The sequence below is a fragment of the Pristis pectinata genome, chromosome 41 (assembly GCF_009764475.1).
Source record: "Pristis pectinata isolate sPriPec2 chromosome 41, sPriPec2.1.pri, whole genome shotgun sequence".
Lineage (NCBI taxonomy): Eukaryota > Metazoa > Chordata > Chondrichthyes > Rhinopristiformes > Pristidae > Pristis > Pristis pectinata.
Genome location: NC_067444.1, coordinates 341,038 through 363,475, shown reverse-complemented (window position 1 = coordinate 363,475; position 22,438 = coordinate 341,038).

Sequence of the window (22,438 nt, the reverse complement as noted above, 5' to 3'; positions counted from 1 at the left end):
GCCCTGATTACATCTGCGTGAAACACTGCCTGGCCAGTCCTTGTTGTTTCCTGGATACAATCCCACATTGATGGCCTATAGGCGTTCTGTCACATAAATGTGAAATATTTCGGGCCCTTGCCGTGTAACCATGAGAACAATTGAAAAGAGTTGTGTTTCAGTTACAACCAGGAGTTCAGGTCTTGTTCTTTGCGTTGTGGATATTGGCACATCTGTTGCTCAGTTTTAATCTGCTTCATTGCGGTAACACAGATTCTCAACTTTCAGTGGAGCTGTGCGCTCTCTTTAGTTTCAAATGCCACGTAAATCTCCCGTAAAAGCAGCATTTCACGCTAATATCCCATGCATTGCGGCTGACCGTCAGGCAGATGGACCAGTCTTCCCGATAATCCACGATATAATAAGTATTTTTGAATTGCAGTCGCGCTTCCTTGAGAGATAGATTTATTGGTAAAGCTGATAGGAAGTATTCGGGGTTAGCGTGTTCCACCCGTCCCTGTCCCCCGCCCACTCCCCGAATAAGTGACACATCTAATTCACGCTTGATATGCTTTACATACTACAGTACGGTACAATACAGGGCCTTCGGCCCAAAATGGTGTGCCGAACCTTAAACCTCGCCTCACACTATCCAGCCCTTCCCTCCCACATATCCCTCTATTTCAAATTCCTCCACATGTTTATCTGGTAATATCTTGAACTTGACCAATGTACGTGCCTCAAGCATTGCCCTAGACAGCGCATTCCACGCCCCAACCACTCTCTGGGTAAAAGAAAAATCCTCCCTCTGATATCTCCCTTTAACTTACCACCCATTAATTTAAAGACATGCCCTCTTGTATTGAAAGTTTGTGCCCTGGGAAAGAGGCGCTGGCTGTCCGCTCTATCTGTTCCTCTCATTATTTTGTACACCTCTATCATATCTGTTCTCATCCTCCTTCCCTCCAAAGAGTAAAGCCAGAGCTCCTTTCGTCTCTCCTTATAATGTACACTCTCTAAACCAGGCAGCATCCTGGTAAATCTCCTCAGCACCCTTTCCAACGCTTCCGCATCCTTCCTATAATGAGTCGACCAGAACTGAACACAGCACTCTATAAGTGTGGTCTAAGCAGAGCTTTATAGAGCTGCATCATTACCTCGCGGCTCTTAAGCTCTATCCCTCGACTTATGAAAGCTAACATCCCATAAACTTTCTTAACTACCCAATCCACCTGTGAAGGAACTTTCAGGGATCTGTGGATATGGACCCCTAGATCCCATTGCTCCTCCACATTACCCAGAATCCTGCCTGTGTACTCTTCCTTGGACTGTGTCCTTCCAAAGTGTACCACCTCAAACTTCTCCGGATTGAACTCCATCTGCCACTTCTCAGCCCAGCTCTGCATCCTATCGAAGTCCCTCTGCAATCTTCGACAATCCTCTATACTATCCAAAACACCGCCAACCTTTGTGTCGTCTGCAAACTTGCCAACCCACCCTTCTACCCCTCAACCAAGTCATTAATAAAAATCAGGTAAAGCAGAGGTCCCAGAACAGATAATTTTTGGACACCGCTAGTCACTGCCCTCCAATCTGATTGCAGTCCCTCCACGACAACCCTCTGATTTCTGCAGGCAAACCAATTCTGAATCCACAGGGCCAAGCTCCATGGATCCCATGCAATCTGACCTTCTGAAGAAATCTACCATGTGGAAACTTGTCTAAAGCCTTACTAAAATCCATGTGGAACACATATACTGCACTACCCTCATCAATCTGTCTGGCCACCTCTTCAAAGAACACTATTAAGCTTGTCAGACATGATCTGCCCTTCACAAGCCATGATAGCTTTCCCTGATCTGACCACGATTCTCCAAAATCCCATAGATCCCATCTCTAAGCATCATTTTCAACAGCTTTCCCAGCACAGACGTAAGGCTCACTGGTCTGTAATTCCCTGCATTATCCCTACTACCTTTTTTCAATAAGGGGATGACATTTGCCACACTCCAATCCTCCGGTACCATTCCCGTGGACAACGACGACTCAAAGATCCTTGCCAAAGGCTCAGAAATCTCCTCCCTTGCCTCGCGGAGCAGCCTGGGAATATTCCGTCAGGCCTCGGGGACTTACCTGTCATAATATTTTCTAACAGCTCCAACACATCCTCTCTCTTGATATCAACATGCTCCAGAATATTGCCCTAATCAACACTGTCCTCAGCGTCTTCCCACTTCTCAACTTCTGCTCTTGAACTTCAAGAATATTTACTGTTGAAATGGATTCTCTCCGAAACCCATTGTACCTTTCTCTCTGTTGGGAGAGTCTTCTGGGAAAGAGTCCCCACATGAAAATAATTCTCCTCCATATAAGGATCCCGCTGAACATCAGTTGATTGTTTTCGTTGCAGATCAGAGGAGGATGCTGTGGTGTTGCCTGAATTAGTGTTTTTGTGATGTATCTGATCGAGTATATGTGCAGTGTATCTAATGTATGTGACGTTTGCAGATAATGGAATGGCGTTCTGGAGACCACAACCTGTTACACTGGAAGATCAGGGTTAAAATTGCGATTTTTCACGTGATTTCGACTAATTGAAATGGGAAGTCTTCACATCCGGCTGACTTACGCTACTTCGCTAAAGCAAAGCCTTGCGTGTTTATTGAATGACTAATCTGCATTATCTTTGCCCATTGTAGTATTTGTTCCCTGCACGCTTCACAGAAAAGAATGAAGTATGCAGCTGACAGGAGTTTTTCGTTTGATTTATTTTACAATTAATTTTCCAGTCAGGGTCAGGAAGTATTTTATGCCGCTCCTGAGCTCCTCTCTGAACTTTTTCTATGTTAGTCCATAGATACTAGTGAAGGAACTGAGACGTTGCAGCATGAATCCTACTTGTTGAGCGATGTACTCGGGAATATCCAAAGACTTGTTTGCGTAATTGTAATTTTGCAATTGCCAGTTTAATGTTTGTACAACTTTGGACATCCACAAAAGGATGACGTTCGCAGATACAGCGAACAGCAAAACAATCGATTTCCTCCAGTTCTCCGTCTCCTGATCAGTAGTATTAGCACCATTACTTCGAAGTCTCCTTCGAACTCTATTTGCTGCACTGATGTACCTGACCGTTAGCGTATTGAACATCGAGATTAATAGGATTGGTATTAAGTTTGTTACAACAGCACTGGTGCGTTGGTAAAGCTTCCAGTAGGGAGACGTCCAAAATTCCGCTTTCCCAGTGCAGTACCACAGGAGATTGTCGATTACAAAAACAGGTTTGTAACCAAAATAATCGGGTAATCTTTTCAGAATGGTCCCCCCACCAACAGCTGGTATAACCACTGCGACAGTTTCGGGGAGCAGATCTTTCGTCTGAGTTTCTGACAACAAATTGTTACAAAGCGATCGAAAGTGAAAACGACTGCCAACCAAACTGAGCAGCGAATGGAGACAATGCACAGGATGTGCCTGATAGAGCATACAGGAGTGAGGAACAGGAACGTCATGCGAAAATACATGTTATTAATCCGATGCAAAATCACGTCGATAACAATAACCGCTAGATCGGCCACTGCCATGGCGTTGAGGTTCACGGTGATGCATTTCGTAAGGCCGCATCTTCCTCTGGACAGGATCAGAATAGCGACAGAATTCACTGTAGAAGTAAAACAGAAAACCATAAATCTCTCCCCAAACAAGGAAATATTGTGAATGAATGCGCAGGGGTCATCTTGTCAAAGAGTGATGTTGTTTCACAATACGGGAACACACCATTCCACAATGTCCACAATGCCCGGCGTGTTTATCTGTACCAATGACATGAACCTGCATTTGTTTCATTCGTCTTCTCCGCCTTGACGACTCACGTGTTTGTACAAATGGTTCCAAAGTATTGGGAGTCTGTATGAAGAAATTCTCCCCATATTCCCTCCAAAACCCCGAACTATCTTCTTATTTCCATGATGTTCTGTATTACACACACCCGCCGTGGGGAAATTCTTCAACAATCTACCGCCTCTACTGTTCGCATAATTTGGTATTTTTCTATCAGTTCACGTCTAACCCTCCTCAGCTCCAGGTCAAAAACACATTCCGCCTAGCCAATTGTTTCCAATAAGTGGTGTTCCAATCAATGTAACGTCTGCCAAATCTGTCCTGCAACATCCCCAGTGCAGCCGGAATCTCCACGTCGTGTGGCTATCACTGTTGAAATTGTGTGATGCGTAGTTAACCCTTCATTCGGTTCACCGGCTTGTTCTCTCTATATTGAACTGATAATTGAACGAGAAATATCACAAGGCAGATGAAGGAATACATTACATACAATTTAAATATGCTCTGACAAGTAACTTCAATATTATCCATCGAAATGTGATTTACATTAAAACCAGATTAGCTGGCTCAGGGATTACCCTGAAGAGTGCAACGTATTAAATGTAAAAAAAAATTATTGAATGCAGATAATCATCAGAAAACTTCATTAGTAAACGAAAGTAGGAACGTTCCTGAACTGCTGTTAACGGCTAAGTTGGAGATTTTAGTGTGTTCTGACCAAAACTATAATTTTCCATGTTGCAAGATGAAATGTAGTATAGTTTAACGATTTGGAGATGAATTTGGGAAGAAAATGGTAAATCAAGAATGCTTTATTTAAATACAAGTGGAAGAACAAGATATCGACAAACTGGTTTGAAGTTCTGACGAAGAGAACGACAGTAATAGTCGACAAAACAGGAATTGGTTTAGGAAATAAGAAAGAGAGAGCACGCAAAAAAGAAATCGGGAACACCATGAAGTAACGACTGGTACTCGTCGCTTCGCAAAATGAATGGTATCAGTGACATTGCAAAACTGGGGTACGGCAATAGATGCACAACAATGAAGGACGTCCAAAAGCTGTAATATGACAGGAAGAAATATCTGACAACAAGTTGAAATATTAAAGATTCCAAGAAGCGAAAATCGACAGGTAACGTGGCAACTGAAGAAATAAAGCAAAATGCAAAGCGTCATTGTGAATTCCGGAGAAAAAGATACAGGGACTTTTTTTAAAGTGACATATTATTTTAAGTGTTCCAAATCTTATCTATAAATTACAACAATCGATACAACAATTATAAATATATATAATAAATCAGGATGATCAATGAGCATCTGCAACGCACCATCTGGTTCATAATATCGAAAAATGGAAAGTAGAAATCGTTAAATGCTTTTCTGAAACAGTCAATGATTATAACACGTTACAGAAAATGAACCTACAGTGCAGCTAATCAATGATTGATGAGCACTATTGCAGAGGGAAACCACAACAGAAATAAACATAAGTAAAGCGACGGGGTGGATCGCAGAGAAGTACACAATAAAACACTCGAGCAGAGGGAGACCGTTTTGAACATATATCAATAGTTTGTATTGAATTCAAGAACAGCAATATTTAAATGGTTCAGCTAGACAAGGAATTGAGGAGGTGGGTGACGGAGACGCTGGAAGTCCGCAGGAACCTTCTAACGTGAGCAATGATTTGGAAAGTGTTTGCTATCTGGTTAAACGTGTAAAGTAAATTTTGTGTACATTTCGATGTATAGATGTGCAGAAAATAAAGCACAGCTTGTTTCACTGATTTATTTTCTTCAATATTCCATTGTTGTCCTTTACATCCAAAATAAAGTGTTTCCTGTACTCAGGAGACAAGTTCTGAAGCATTTTATAAACCAAGTAAAATGTGAGGAAGGTAGAGATTCCAATCTTTACGGCATGAATAGAGAGTAGTTCAATATCATCGTTAGTGTTAAAATCCTGTCTAAATTTAGTTTATCGAAGAGAAGTGTTACAACTGATTGAAAGTAAATCCATTTCCAGTATGAACGAGAACTCATCAACAGAACACCATTTCTGATCTGTTATCTTTGTCAAAGTGAAACAAATACTTCAAATTTTTCAGTCATTGTTTGTCAGCGGGATTTTTCATGCAGTTGTGCACAACTTGACTTGTTAAACATGCAACTAACATCAATAATTAGTCAATTTGGTATTAATCTTGCCTTACTATGATCAGATGTACCGAAATATGTCGGAAAGCTTTTGTTTGCATGCCATACCTACAGGTCATTCCAAACATAAGAACATCGTGGTAGTAAAAGGAAAACAGAATGCACAATGTGATGTTACAGTTAAAGAGAAAGTGAATCGCAGGTAGACAAATAAAATACCAGGATCATGATAAGATGGATTCATCGTTTAACGCAAGAGTGTTTTGCTTTGCCTTACTCCGGTTTTATTTTATTGAAGTATTCTTTTGTTGTCGGATTTGGTTTTGTTAAAAGAAAGTTAACGTCTACCCTCACAATGTAAATTGCACGAAGAGAAAAGAAATATTCTGGACGTCGTTTTGGTTTGGATTTCTCGACTGGTCTCAGCCCTCACTGACAGAGAAATGTCGCCCTATAGCACAGCGGGCTATTTTAAAATCAGAGCATTCATCATTCCTGCGTATTTCTGGCATAATATTTAAATCTCTCATGTAAATATCATTAAATCTCTCGTGATTTTTAATTGATACAAACCAATTTATCTTCAGAACTGAGATCAGTCCCTGCTTTTGCTGGTGAACTGCGCAGTGCTCCGATAGTGGAAAATGGGAAAACTGCCGTGAAAAAAGCTCAGCGTATTGTTTGTTTAAACAGATGGATCCCATAACAATAACACCGTGCTCTGAAAATACAGACTGATAAATAACTAGAAAAAAATAACAAAGTCGGCTAACACTGAAAGAGGATATCGGCATTGCTGACAGATATCAAACTCAAGTTGAACCTTACCGACGACACCGAAGGCCGCAAGAATAGCAACATCCACACAGAGAGGAACAAAAGATCCCGGGACACAGGAGCTGCGCCACTGTGCTGCTATTACCGTAATATTCTATATCCCCAGGTAAGCGTCTATCTTAACCCTTAAGAGCAATTTAAACCAACACCAGACCTAAATAATGAAATGGCCCATGTATGAGTGGAAACAAGTGGAAGAGATCGACTGGAGGGCGAGATCAGAAGACATAAATCATCACTCCAAAATATGTCAGTAATACCGAGATATCAGGGTGAGACATAGCTTGCGCATTGTTGAGGCAACTGTGATCGTCTGCACATGATTAACGGACACAGTCAATCATGATGATATCCGGTGACACCAATATTTTCTTTCTCTGCTCCCGGACAGGTAATTAGAGTTCACGCAGATTTTTTTTTAACAGAACGGACATGAGTCAACCATTTAGCCCTGCCGGTTTTTCAGTTATTGTTGTTAGAGTTATTATTATACTATTACTACGACTAATACGACTACTGCTACTTATAATAGTAATTAATGCAATTACCATTATCACTAGAATTATTATTATTGTTATTATTATTAATATAATCATCATCACCAAAAACAACAAAAGGCAAATCCGGTAGATTCCGTGTCAATTTGAAAGATTCCACCTTTGAGATCAGAAGAGGAACACCAGAGAAGAAACAAACCATTCGTCCCTCTCGACCCCGTTTCGCCATTCAATATGATGAGGGATGTTCGGTTCCGGGCCTCAAACTCTACTCCGTGCCAGCCCCATGGATCTCACTGATAATATATAAAAATTACTTCGTCTTTCAACACCACCAATGATCTGACCTTCAAAACCCCTGGTGCAGAGAATTACAGTGATTCAGCAACCTCTTGGATAAATTCTGGAGTTTTAATTCAGATTCAGATTTCTGCACCTGACACAATGGGCTTTGAACTCATGATCAATGCATCAAAGATCGAGTGTTCTGTTAAATAAGTCCACTCATGTAACGATTGTATCTTGGTGCTTATTTTGTGGTCTAGTTTCCCGTGTTTAAACAAATTAATTTCGCTATATTTGCTGGAAATAATAGTCTCCGTTGTCAAACACCAGCCGATGTGGATTGATGGAATATTTTATTAAACTATAATGTTTGTTTACTTGTTTGAAAGTTGACATCAGGTGTCTGCGTTATTTCCATAGCTTCCCGTTTATCGTAAACAAATATTTAATTCCTTCCTTCAGTTCTTTCCTGAATTTCCTTTGTGTCACTGTGTAGATGCACGTGTTAGTGCAGGTACTAAGAAGTCGCAACATAAATCCAATCTGTTGCAGGATATATATCGGGGTACAGAAAGATCTGTCTGTGTAGAAATAGTTTTGCACCTGCCAGTTCATGGAATGAGCTACATATGGCATCCACAGTACTATGAAATTGGCTGATAGAGCGAACAACAAAATCATTGATTTTCTCCTGTTCTCCACCTCTGAATCCTTCTGATTCTCACAGTTGTTCCTGAGTCCCTGGCGCACTCTGTTTGCCGCTATAATATGTCTGACAGTTAAAACATTGAACAGCAGAATTAAGCAGATTGGTAGTAACGGTGTTATGATACTGTCAAATAACTCATAGGCTTTCCACATGGATGATGTAAAATATTCAAGTTTTTGGACACAACGCCAAGGAACGTGGCCAATTATAACGTAAGGCTCTACTGCAAAGTAAAAGGGAACACATCTCGCACAACTCACTGCAACCACAGTCCCTATCACCACAATCGCTGTTCTCTCGGTGGAATATTTATCACGCAACTTTTGACAACATATTGAGATACAACGATCGAAAGTGAAAGCGACCGTTAGCCAAACGGAACAGTCCATGGATGAAAACTTCATGACCAGTGTGACAGAACATACCGGAGTTATGTGCAAGAAATCAACAAACATGTAGATACTATTAATCTGCTCCACTATGACGGCGACGATAACAACAATCAGATCTGCTGCAGCCATGGCCACGAGGTAGCGAGTGATGCATTTGGACAGACCACATTTGCCGCGGGACAGGATCACAATCGCCGTTAAATTAACTGCGAGAAATATGAAACACCAGGAGTGAATATCAATCAGATCAAATTCATTAGTTAGATTCGCTCTGCGTGGTGAAAGGTAATGCGTTTTGCCACAGTCAGGACCGTCGCCTATGGTTCAAGCCCCACTGTGCTTTATTGACATGGTATGAATGGAGATAAGACTGGCACTCCGTCCGCAGTCGAGCGGGTGTTGAAGTGTATTGCTGGGATTTCCGCTGGAGCGCCCCAGCAACGTCTGGCAGTGCTGGCGAACTACCATGGAAAAGTGTGAGTTCTCTGATGTTATTGATATTTAACAAATGTTCAATGTTTCGAAAGATTCATGCTGCCTAAATAAAGAAAGAGGATAATCGGTGAGCTCCAGTGTGGAGCAGTAAGAATTGAGCTGTAAGCGAGGAGCGGACACAGCGCCACCGAGCGGTTCCATGAGGATCGGAACGAAGGGCCTTATCTGAGCTCTCGGGTTTGCATCAGCCATGACGGGACCAGTCATCAAAACCCTTTCGTTTGAATGGCATTGGGGTTCTACTTGGAATGAAACAAGGAACAGAATGCTACGCTCATTTTAACGCAATCTGTATAGTTTACAAAAGCTGAAAAATATTGGAAGCCTCAGACTGCCAGGTGGCATCACTGGAAGTCGAAACACTTCACGTTTCGGACATTTCTACTGTCGATATGAACGTGCTGAGCTGAAGTACTACATCAATGACTACATTTAACGTTTACGCCTTTAAAACAGTTAGTTGTGTTTTACTCTCGAGGAGAGGCACTTGGAGTCGTTGGAACAGGTCAAATGTTTGTGGAAGCGCACGAACGATATTATGGTTCCTGTGTGGAAACTTCATGGTTCGCAACCTGAGTCTGCATCGCCGCTCACCGATCGGTCTCTGGAAGTACCGAATGGGGAAATAAAGAGAGATTTCCCATTGTTACCGAGTTAGGCGGGGCTCTTCGACTGGATTGTAAGGAGGATAAGTTCACAGGGTAAGGACATGCATTAAAAAGTGGAGTCCAGAAATAAACTGTGACACTCTTTGGTGGAGTTTCATAAGGGCCAGACTTGTTCCTTTATTTTTTTCAAAACGTTCGTTCCCTGTTGGTACAAATTCATACGTAAGACAATGAATCAAAATGTTGCCTTTGATTGCGGATCTCCACAGCAAAATGACCGATGCCCTGTTTGAAAATGTAACAAGAACAGTAACCATCTAAATACTAACCATGTCGATATCTTACCAGGAATTCCAATTGCAGCAAGTACAGGATAGTAAATGCTGGCTATGTAGTAAATGGCCGGATATCCCATTGTCTGCGTGCAGCAGCAATGGGTTGAACTGAACTTTCCAACTGCACAATGTGATGAAGTCTGATTCAAGAAGCTCTTATAAATCAAAGTCAAGATTATCTGAGATAATTAGTGTGAACATCTCCTCAGTTGCATCAGTCACATTGAACAAATATTGCCATTCGTCTATTTTTAATTTGTCTCCATGCAATAAATTTAGCTCCTCGAGGGATATTACAAAATATTGTTTGTTCAGGCGTTGAGATGGTGTGTTGCAAGTTCTATTTCTGTGATACGAACTCTGAGTTGCGTCATCTCAATTTCATGTCGGAATCAATATTATTTATAATACGATCATTCATCTCAAATAAGTTTCATTTATTACATTATATTCAACACAATAACTCGGCAAATCATGGAAGGGAGTTGAAATTTGCTGTAAAACGAAGGACCTGCCGTGCTGCTCGGGGAGGATTTACACCATGATAACACAGACTGCGCCTGGTGGTTTGGAAGGAGGCTGAAATACAATACTTCTCAATACAGAAATGGATCATTCTGCCCGACACACGAGGCTTCTCCCACTGAAAAAAACTGACCTTCACATCTTGAGTTCTTGATACTGGCTCCCGACTGTTGTTTCTATTTTTCCATTCGGTAATGCCGAGGTTTTCATCCCTTCGCAGTTTCTGTCTTCATTTCCTGCCCAATCACATATTTCACCGACAATTGCAGATCTTCCCTCGTGCTACTATACTGATGTGTTTTATTTTTCATTTGTCACGCATTTCTGGATATATGTTTTCTTCATTTACTTTATAGTCCCTGAACAATTCTGCGCCACGGAGATCATCGATGAAAATGTTGACAATCATAAAACTAAAGCCCGTAAAATGACAGTGAATTCTTGCACCCTTTTCATAGAGAAACTGCTCCCTGATTACATCTCCATCAATGAGACTTTTGGAGCCTGTAATTGATTCTCGAGGTGACACACACATTACCGCCATTTGTCGCACAGTCTCACAAATGTGAAATGTTTCCGCCACTTTCCTCACACAAGATCTCTGCTTTTCCAATTCCGTGTTGAATCTGTAACTACTGTTTAGCCGCCAGTGCTTATGTGGATATCTCAAGCATTTCGTTGAGCTCATCAGTGGACAATGTTGACGTTCACGAGATTAATGGTCGGAGAATCAACGATGGGTATGCCATTGAAGAGCAACAGGGTGATGGTAGCATGGGATTTCAACTCACTGATATGAACTGGGATCATTTAGTATGATATGTACAGAGGGGCCAAGAAGTATGTCGAGGAAAACTTTTTGATCTAATATGCAAATATTAGAGAATCTTGAGGAAAACAACTTGAGACCTAGTTGAAGTATCTGTGGGAGATCATTGTGGAGAGAGTAACCGTAACACCGAAGCCTTCAATGCAATTTCGAAAAGGATGGTTGGGAAATCAATTCCTGAATTGGGAAAGGCCAACTTCAAGACAGGATATGACCAAAGTAGACTGCGAGCAGCTGCTTGAATAGAGGACATGTGAGACTAATTGAAATATAATATTAAGGCAGTTCCGTTCCGATGTGCTCAACTGATGGCGAAATGTATAGAGGATAGGTTCAAGAAACTCCGGATATAGGGCATACCGGGGACTGATATCAACTGGAGGTAAAAAGCTCCAAAAACAGGAGGCACCCTTTAGGAATCCAGTAACTGTATGGCGCATCCAAAAATAAATTAGCAGGACATACATGAGGCAAGGAATCTCACTGGTGGACACGATTAAGGAAAAGCCCACAATGTTGCATGAATATATTCATGGGAAAGGCAAAACCAGTAAAAGAGTATTGTACTTTAGGGGTGTAAATAACAATCAGTGTGTCGAGTCAGAGGACGTAAGTGTGCTGTTTAAAATATTTCTCTGCTGCAGTCACTGAGGACACCGAAGTTGAGTAATTTATGGTGGGACGGTGAAATTAAACAATATTAAATATTGCAAATATTAAATATGGTAAGTTTCTGTGCTCCGGTCACTATCTACATAATGCTCTCCCACTGATACAAAAATATCATCCCAAAAACGAGGAGGTATTCAATGTCTTACCGAGTTTAATGGGTCGCAACTCCCCAGGCTTGATGAAGGGATTCCCGGACTATCTTAGGAGACGGAAAGTACGCGATTGCGGAATCCTGAGACAACCTTTAACTCTGGATACATTGAGGTGCTGGACGACTGCACAGCAGAAAATGTGGTCCCCATATACAATAAGTGCAGCAGTTAAAAGGCATTATTAATGACCTATTTATCTGACGTCGGTAACGGACAGCGTATACAAAACAGATGCGAAGGAAATAATTCATCCGCACAAGGAAAAGCAGGTATTTAGCGAAGATTACTCAGTTTTCTCGAACGTTCGTCTGCATATTTTTTCCGTGTCATTCACAATCCTTCGTCTCCACGGACTGGTTCCTCTGCATCGTCAATGGTTATTTCAATGTGTTTCATATTTACAAATATTCTCCTCCTGCCCCTCTACCAGCCACACTACTTACATAACTTGCTCCCAAATTCACTCATGTGCTCAACTTTCAACTCTCTACTGGAAACCGATCCTAATCTACAAAGGAACGTAGAAACGTAAGGTGAGTAGTAAAGATATGTGAAATGAGGGTTAATTTGAAACAACGTAACGAAAAACAACAATAACATACCATTTTGCAGAAAAATAGAAGAAAGAATTTTATGTAAATGATATTTTGTAGCGATCTGAGAGACAACGGGATCAAGATGTCCTGGTGCAATATCTTCAAATTTTGTGCCTGCTGATATGGCAAGTAATTGGATAATCAAGCAACGGCTATTAAAAGCTGTATTGAATACATAACTGGTCAGATTATGCTTCGTCTACCTAGGTCAACGGTGACATACATCTGGATAACCATGTAAAGTACTTGATTGTTTAAAGGAATGGTGTTACTGTGCAGAGACTGGTCACATAATATTTACCAGATTAATACCTGTAATGGGCGGGTTATATTCTGAGAGAAAGTTCCACAGATAAATTTTGTATCCGCTGGAAATTAGAAGTGAGAGAGAGGTATCGAAATATACAGATTGCGAGAATTCTTAACAAAATGAATTCTGAGACGTTGTTACTTATTTTGGAAGAATCCACAATAGAATCAGATAAAATTGCAATGGTACAACCCGTTTCAATACACGAGTGGTCCACTCCTGCTCCTAATTCCTATGACCGTATTTTTGGCGCTCCGTCTACTGCTTGTCCCTAATCCAGAGAGCAGGCCAGCAGTCCTCCACCGATAATTCACTCCCTCCGGCCCATCACTGACGTGTTTCCCAATTCACTCATCAAACTCTATATTAAAGACACTTCAACGGCCTCAAAACTCTGTGCAGGTCAATGGTTTCAGTTTCAGCTGTGCAAAAAAAAGCACATAGATGTCAGATTCACTCAGATCCAATCAAACGGTCATTTTGCTTCTTATTCTGTCAATAATATATTCAAATCCTTTCATCTTTCTTACAGTTAAGTCGGTGTCGAGTGTGATCTTGTACCAATGAGAGCGCGGTCTCTCCTTTACTGCACGCTGAATTTCCCTGAGTTCATCATCAATGCGACACTTCGCTGGATTCCGCGGACCTATTTCTCCGGTCCATTCCTGTTGATTATCCGAGTGTTCTGCCTCATTTACTTCCTGAATTCCGCAGGCTCTCTGCTTTCTGATTGTCTTAAGGTCTATTTCACCTTCCATTGCTCTTCTTGTGAAAGTTGACATAAATAACATGCCAATACTTTGTATTCAGGGAAGGACCTCCATGATCGTAGAGCCCCGATATCAAAGATTTATCATTGGGATGTAAAGGGCATCACGTCATCAATAAAAAAAACAAATAAAACTTTTAGATTTACATTTCCTGTGGTCTGTTCTGGGACGTGGTAATAACTTCGATGTGAATAATTATTGTTTAGTTTTATTTTACCATAGGAACCATATATAATCATATTTTCTTCCTTAACAACACGTCTGGGAGGCAGCGTACGGAGTTGAGGTTCCAAGAAATCAGAGATGATATGTTAATTATCGAGCAGACTCGAGACGCCGAGTGGTCTCCTGCTGCTCCGGATTCATATGTCGGTATATTCCAGATGCCCACGCAACAGGGACCTTTTTTAAATTCTATCGAGCCGTGCTTGCTCTTCTACGTAAACTGTCTTGCAATAAATTAAAACATCCCGTTTGCCTTTCCAGGTATTCACTGACCGTGAATGTTAATGTTCAGGTTTTGTGTACAAGGAAACGCAGATACCTCACAAGATTAACACCGTTGAATCGCTAACCATTGGGGGGAAAAAGGGATGATTGAAGATCAGATGCAGTTATCCGGAAACACATGTAGCTTAGTTTTAAAATTAGTAAATTAAATTACGAAAACGGTGCGTAGCGAAAGGGAAGTTGAAAAAAAAATCTTTGGAAGGACGTGCAGTGATTTAGAATTGGCTTTTCGTATGTTGTAAAACGAGTGGAAATAATCTGATGCATTTGTTAGCCATTCAGTATTATAAAAAAAAGAGGTGAGACAGAAATTAGGGGGGCAGAGAGCCACGCTCCGTTTATTGATGAGACCGTGCAAGATGGGGTTGCTTCTGACACGGGAAGGATATGGTGAGTGGACGGAAGCAGCGCTGGTGAAGGCAAATGGAAGAGCGAGGAATAATTTGTTCAAATATCGCAAAGCAGCGAGAGTAGATGAGAAATGCCGATACATTCAACGTGTGATGAAACGCACACTCCTCTGCTGTTAATAGCAACCACGAGAGTCTGGGGACACTGGGACGGAAAGACGCGTTAAAAAACCTCTCTGTTCAGAACTAATAGCTGAAATCCAAGGTTTTGATGAGACAGTGGTCAGACCATCCAGTTCATAACAACACAAGAAAATCCATTGGGATGGATTTATGAACACTCAGCAACCACCGTTTGGCAACCAGAGGGCACGGAATCCCGCCGTGCGGACATAAGATTCAGAACTGATCAACACCTGGAGTTGCCATGTGGTTTTAATCCAGTTATTTGGCTGTGTGAGCTTCCGGTAGCGCGGGGAGTTGTGGTAGTTGTAAAGGAGCCGAGTGCCCGAACGACAGTTAACACAAATACGTGATATGTTATATGGAGTAATTTGCTTTTGGAGGCTAACACATTGTCCTATGATGTGGGGCAAGGGGTATGTGTGAAATTCCTAACGTATGTAGATGATAAAAGGATCAGCCATTAAGGGTAGTAAATACAGAGAGTGTTCCTGCATTGTGTCCAGACAGCTTTAAAAGTAGATAATTCCAGACTGAAATAAAATAACTTGCTGGTTCTGAATAAAAAGAAGAGAGGAAACAGAGCACCACCGACAGTTGGATACCCATGTCTTTCATCTGCAGGTGTGAGGTCAGGCGACTGGAAGTCGGATGTGGTCATAATGTTCTTCAGTGAGGGGGGGGAAGCAAAAGCTGAGGAATCACTGGTCAAGTTGTCTCTGGTCAGCGGTGGGGAAATACTGGAGAAATCGGCAATTCTATTGGACGCATGCTGATAAAGTATAACCCGTAGGAGGTTATAAAGCGAACATTGCAGGACTTTTCCACTGGATCAGTAGTAGCTTACCTGATTCCTCCAGCCAGTCTAGAAGAGACAGCTGGGGAAGAGGGCATTCGACTCACCAAGTCCGCGCAGAGCTAATTGGCCATTATTATACTCATCGCATACTGACCCATTTCATTCTCCCCATGGTCTCAACAAAACCACGGCTACCCAGATTCTAAAACACGACTGCAAACGATGTGCGATTTATAGTCGCCAATTCACCAGGAAATTCACAATTCCTCGCCTTTTTGGGATGTGGGAAACTGTAGCACCGGAGTAAACTTACCCAATCACCAGAAAACCGTGCAACTCCGCACAGACATCACTTCTGATCAGATGAACTCCGGACTGGGATGGTCCTGTGCTACAGCGGCTCTGTTAGCTTGCGCCACTGTGAGGTGATATACTCATTCGGAGATTTATAGTTGTGACGGTTTACTTTATTGTTGGCGCGAGCGACGTGCCAGACCTACTCAATGATTTTACAGCGTTTCCTGGATTTTAGGAACATATTGTGATTCTGAGCTACATGGTGTTTCTGGGGAACATTTTGGGATTTGATAAAGTCGGGAAATTCTCTGTGTCTGTTGCTTCACGTTATTTAATTCCCGGGTTTGCGTATCGTTCGGAAGACGAAGATCATCGCATGTCCCGACCTGCTCTTGAGATGATGCTTATTGGAAGGTGGCGGTAAGAGACGCTGCACAATTTAATGTGTTCTGGGTCTAGACTCACAAATTGTACCTGGCTTTTGTTACATGTGGATGATTATGATGCGTTTGAGGTAATATTTCAAGGTGCCCCGTGGTTCTGAGTTGGATGTTTCTGAAGCCTTTTAAAGGTGAATATTATTTGAAGCTATTTATACACTGAGATATTTCATGGAAATTGAGGTGTCAGTTGTAAAAATATTTTGGAGTAATGAAATTACTTGAGGTGTTGAACTTCCTTTTTATTCATGCGCTTGAGAATCTATGTCACACCGAAGTTTAGTCGAATTTGAAGTCAGCGTGTTTCCTTCGACGAAGAGAACACTGTAAGTCGTACAGTAACGCTGCGTTTCTCCTGCCGTGGAGTGGTTGCGGCTCTGGGAGTGGCGTCATGGAATCTAGGCAAGTGCTTACATTGCATTATGTGGATGGTATACATTTCAACCACAGTGCAATGCCTGTGAACGAGCTGATAATCAGTGTGGCAAGTGGAGTGAAAATTAAACATCGTCGTATTTCCATTGAACTGTTTGAAAGTTGCTAGAACTGTACAGATCTGGACAACTGCCATGACATTCCTTACTTGCGTCTCGTAGACGGCGGTAAGTCCTTGTGACATAAGAAAGAATCACACACCTGTGCATACCCTGTCTGTCATGTTCTAACTGTAGCTACAGTTGTCTGGATAAAGTCCGACCGTATAAGCCCCGCTGTAATTTCACATACGTTGCTCAGCTGCTCCAGACTTCCCGCCGTTTAAGAGCTGTTCACTTAACTATGTCCTGCTGCTCCTTTTCACTAAGTGTGCAAGGGTTAACTACACCTGTTAGTTCATTGGGTTTAAATTACGTCAACCTCCACGGGGTCTGGTTGTGTCATCGGACTGTGTCGCATGAATAATTCATAAGGGTTGCCTTCAATGATGTGGTGCAGTGTCAGTGAGAGCAGATCCTCCGGCACTGAGAGAGATCCGCGGATCCAGAAAAACGGAGAGGGGAAGAATGGATCTGGGAAGAGTAGAGAGGGACAGTACAAGGATGTATCAGACTCTGGGAGCAGTTCAGTGGAACGTTGCACCAGTGGATCGGCAGCTGGAAACAGATTGGGATTTTGCAGGAATGTGGCGGAATGGGGATGTTCACCTGAAGTCTCATGAATCGTGGGGGCACCATTATTGGTGCGGATCTATTATGCACTCGAGGCAATTGCGCCGATTTATTACCTTGTCCTCGCTATTGTTGCCGTCCATTGTAAGTGTAAGTCTCTGAATACAACTATTTCCAGCGTTAACTAAATTATTTTCTTAACTTTATTTTGATCTGCTTGCGAAAAGTCTGTTCCCCGAGTTAGACAAAACATATCAAGTGTGACTAAAGTAGTCAATCATGAAGATAAAAATCCTGACTTTCTGGATTTAGAAACATTGAAAAAACTACGGTACAATTCAGGCCATTCGGCTCACAAATCTGTGCCGAACATGTCAGTCTCTTAAAAGACCCTATCGGATTCTCCTCCACCACCGTTTCTGGCACCTATTCCACGCACTCACCACTGTCTGAGTAAAAAACTTACCCCTGACATCTCCTCTGTACCTACTCCTCAGCACCTTAAACCTATGTCCTCTTGGGGCCATCATTTCAGCCCTGGGGAAAAACCTCTGACTATCCACCCTATCAATGCCTCTCATCATCTTATACACATTTATCAGTTCCTCCCTCATCGTCTGTCGCTCCAAGGAGAAAAGGCCGAATTCCCTCAACCTCGTTCATAAGGCACCCTCCGCATTCCAGGCAGCATCCTTGTAAATCTCCTCTGCACCCTCTCTATGGCTTCCACATCCTTCCTGTAGTGAGGCGACCATAACTGAGCAAGTTGGGTCTTACCAGTGTTCTATATTGCTGCAATTTCGCCGATTTACTACCCTATCCTCGCTATTGTTGCGGATTTCGTTACTCGATAACATTGGCTGGAACATGGAAGAGGATTCGAACACAAAATGCAGGACATAATCCAACTCCTACCGCTTGACATTGAAAGGCATACCTTCACTAATACTGATTGACCAGAGACTGAACTGGAGTAGCCATATACACAATTTGGTTACAAGAGCAGGAGCAGGCCGCTCAGGTCAAGAGTACGTCAAGAGCAGTTGCTCATCTCCTAATTCCCCAAAGACTTTCCATCATCTACATTACTCAAGTCATTAATGTAATGGAACAGCTTCCACGTGTGCATGAGCGCAGCGTCAACAACACATTTGAAGCTCGACACCATACAATAAAGAGCAGTCCGCCTGATATGCACCTCAGTCACATGCATCCATTCACGCCAACAATGACACAGATTATCAGCAGTTTGTACTACCTGTGGATATGATGCAGCGACTCACCAAGACTCTTGAGAGAGTACCTTCCAAATCCACGATCTCCTGCATGTAAAAAGAAAAGGACAGAAAATGCATGGGGACAACGCCGTCTATAAATTGTCCCCCAAGCCACACACCATCCTGATACCGAAGTGTATCTCTGTTCCTTCACTGATTCTGTGTAAAAGTTGTGGAACTTCCTTCCAAAGGGCGTTGTGAGTACACTTACATCACAAGATCTTTCGTGGTTAAAGATGTCAGATAACAACTAGCTTCTCAAAGACAATAAGTAAAGGTAATTAAATGCCAGATCATCCTGAAAAGCCGACATCTCTTGAATGAACTATAAGAAAACATGGTCAGTTAATGTTTTGCAGGCAAGTGAAAACGGTGGAAATGTTCAGCGGCACAGTCTGTAGGAAAGAGACAAGCGCATTCTTATAGATAAACAAACACAGAGCTGAAGCGGAATAGTAACGAAAAGCAACAGGTATAAAGTTGAAGAGAAAATGGGACAGAGTGTGTAAGTGGATGAAAGACAGATTTGCTCAAATTATGTAAATGATGATTATAGAAGGTGGGGAGTGGATGGAAATGGGTTGGAAGGAATATCAGATGAGTTCAGCGGTGGTACAACTGGGAATGCATGAAATCAGAAGCCAGAACTTGGTGTAAGCCAAGGTCACAAGAAAATTTTCAGCAGCCATTTGATTGTCCCAAACATACCCAGGGCAGATGGCAGGAACATCAGCCGATTGCCCCTCACTAAACCATGGTACAGGGCAATCAATAGGAACACGAATCGGTTCTGACTCCCCCGCACTATGCAGTGATCAGCAGGACGAAACCTGGATGGTTCACATCCACATCAGGCTGGGTCACAGCATGTTTGTGAGCCTCCGGATTTCAGGGGCCAATGTTTTACTATTCCTCCTTTAACATGTGCATTTATCCCGGTGCATTGGTTTTTCGAACAGCTGGAAAGTGCACTGCTGGAAGATTAATTCGACATTGCGGATTGCAACTGATGTGTTTGTGGAACAGGTGAATTCTGCGCGGTAACAGGTGTGAAGGGAAATAAGTGGGTGAATGTTACTGATGAGAGGTCTCTGAGAGTTGATGTGGACACGTGGACCCTGCCTCACCGAGTAAATAAAACGTTCCCCAGCTACAATACATCGCCCCATCGCTAAACTCAGGAACAACTTGATTTTATTCTCAGTAAATACGACGATGCTTCCTGACAGTTGTTTAATTTTGTATTCTTCCCTTGCTCACAGTGAACGTGCTTACGATTGTGGTCCTGTCCCGAAGGAAGTGCGGTATCTCTGAAGGTGTCACAAGCTACCTGTTGGCCATGGCAGCGGCAGATCTACTGGTCGTTTTCCTGGACGTGATATTAAGGAAGATACCGACTGCTTTTTCGGATGTTTTCGCATTCCTGTATTACGTCCGCGTGTGCAGAACGCACGCCTTCCTGCTTTACGCAGCCACCGACTGTTCTGTCTGGATCACCGTCACTTTCACCTTTGATCGATTTGTGGCCATTTGTTGCCAGAATCTGAAAAATAGATATTGCACCGAGAAAACTGCGGCAGTGGTTCTGGGGACTGTGACTGTGCTGAGCTGTCTAAAGAACATTTCTGGTTTTTCGTGGTCCAAGACACTTATACTTCGAATAATGTCCGATGGATTTGTGTTCAAAGATACGAGTTGTACTTTTCTCTCACCAGGACGGTGATAGAGATCGTCCGTTCCGTTCTGACTACTGTGATCCCGTTTGTCTTGATTGATCTGTTCAATTCATTAACCATCATGCACGTGTTATTGGCCAGCAGAGCCCGCAGGAGACTCCGGGGTCCCAGCAATGGGGAGATTCCCAGAGATCCGGAGATACAGAGCCGCAGGAAATCCCTCGTTTTACAGCTGGTCGTCTCGGGGAATTTCATCCTGTTGTGGTCGTTGTGCGCCGTGACCGCCGTATGGAACAGGATTATTCATGTGATAAGCATAAACTGGGTGAACCTACCTGATTTTTTCACGGAGCTACGCTTCATGCTGCAACTGCTGAGCTGCTGCACAAACACTTCCCTTTATGCAGTTACCCAGACTAAGTTCAGGGAGCAGCTGAAGGAGCTGGTGAAATCTTCACTGACTCTAATTTTGAAATGGAGTCAGCTCTACGGGCAGGGGAAGAAATCACGGTGGTGGCTCAGGTGATCAGCCTCCTTCACCCACACTTTCAATAGGGATATTTGGGTGTTGTCCATTGAGGGTCTGTGCAGTACACATGCCTTCTGGATTATCTGACTCCGGTTTCATCACCTTATGTTTCATCAGATCATATCTCTCACTCTGCCCCGATGCTGTCTTTTGCGACGTTATCTTCTGGCACCTGTACCATTATTCAGATTGCTTCAGCATCTGAAGCTCGCAAAGCCGTTGAAAATCTGTAGCCCTTCTTGCCCGTAGAGTGCTCGGTACAATAAAACAGCAGAAGTAAATGAAGAGTTTCAAACCAACCGAATACTTCTGACATGTAATATCTTTGAATTTAATGCAACAACTCTCTGTCAAAGTGGAGCAAACAAATACAGCATGGCAGAAACTAAAGATCATGCAGCCATTCATAAGAAGTGTATAACTTTTTTTATCTTGTTGACGAAGAAGCAGATGGAACCGTTAGCGTAAATCAAATATAACATAATTCAGTTCTATGTAAACCCAAAATTCAGAGAGGGAGAAAGTAACAGATCAAAAAGCAACTGAAAAAAAACAAATGATGAGATGTTCTGTAATATTGCCTCTCACTTGCATTAAACGTCTCAACGTTATCACGGACTATTAGACATCCCCATACAATAGAGCACCGCAGAACCATTAAAGTAACACCTACTCACGGTAATAAATCCTCCAGATAAACGTAGCTCTCAAGACGGAATGATCACTTGAACTAACATCAGTCAAACGGTCACTTCAAAATTGCAAGGCAAAACATGAACAAATCGAAACATGCATTAGCTCAGACATTGCTGTAGCTCAAATGGTTGAAAGCTTCAGGACCAAGTAGCACCTGAGAATGTTATATCCCTTCACATTCATCAACATCCCCAGAACTATAGAGCATTCCGATCCATTAAACATCTTCAACATTAAAATACAGTCGGACATCGATATCTCAAAAAGCAAAATTTTGGAATAACACACTTGAAGGTGAAGTATCGCCATGATGTCTCACACCTATATATAACCATAACATAGCTTCATGAAAACATAAAATGAATACAAATGCACACAGGTGTAAAGCGTTCCCAAATAATTCACTGCTGAAGCGTCAGCTCAGACTGCAGTCTCTCGCGATATAAGACAAGATAAGATAACTTTATTAGTCATTTGTACATCGAAACACACAGAGAACTGCATCTTTTTGCGTAATTTGTTCTGGTGCAGCTCTCCATTGTCGGCCCGCTTCCGGCACCAACATAGCAAGGCCACAGCTTCCAA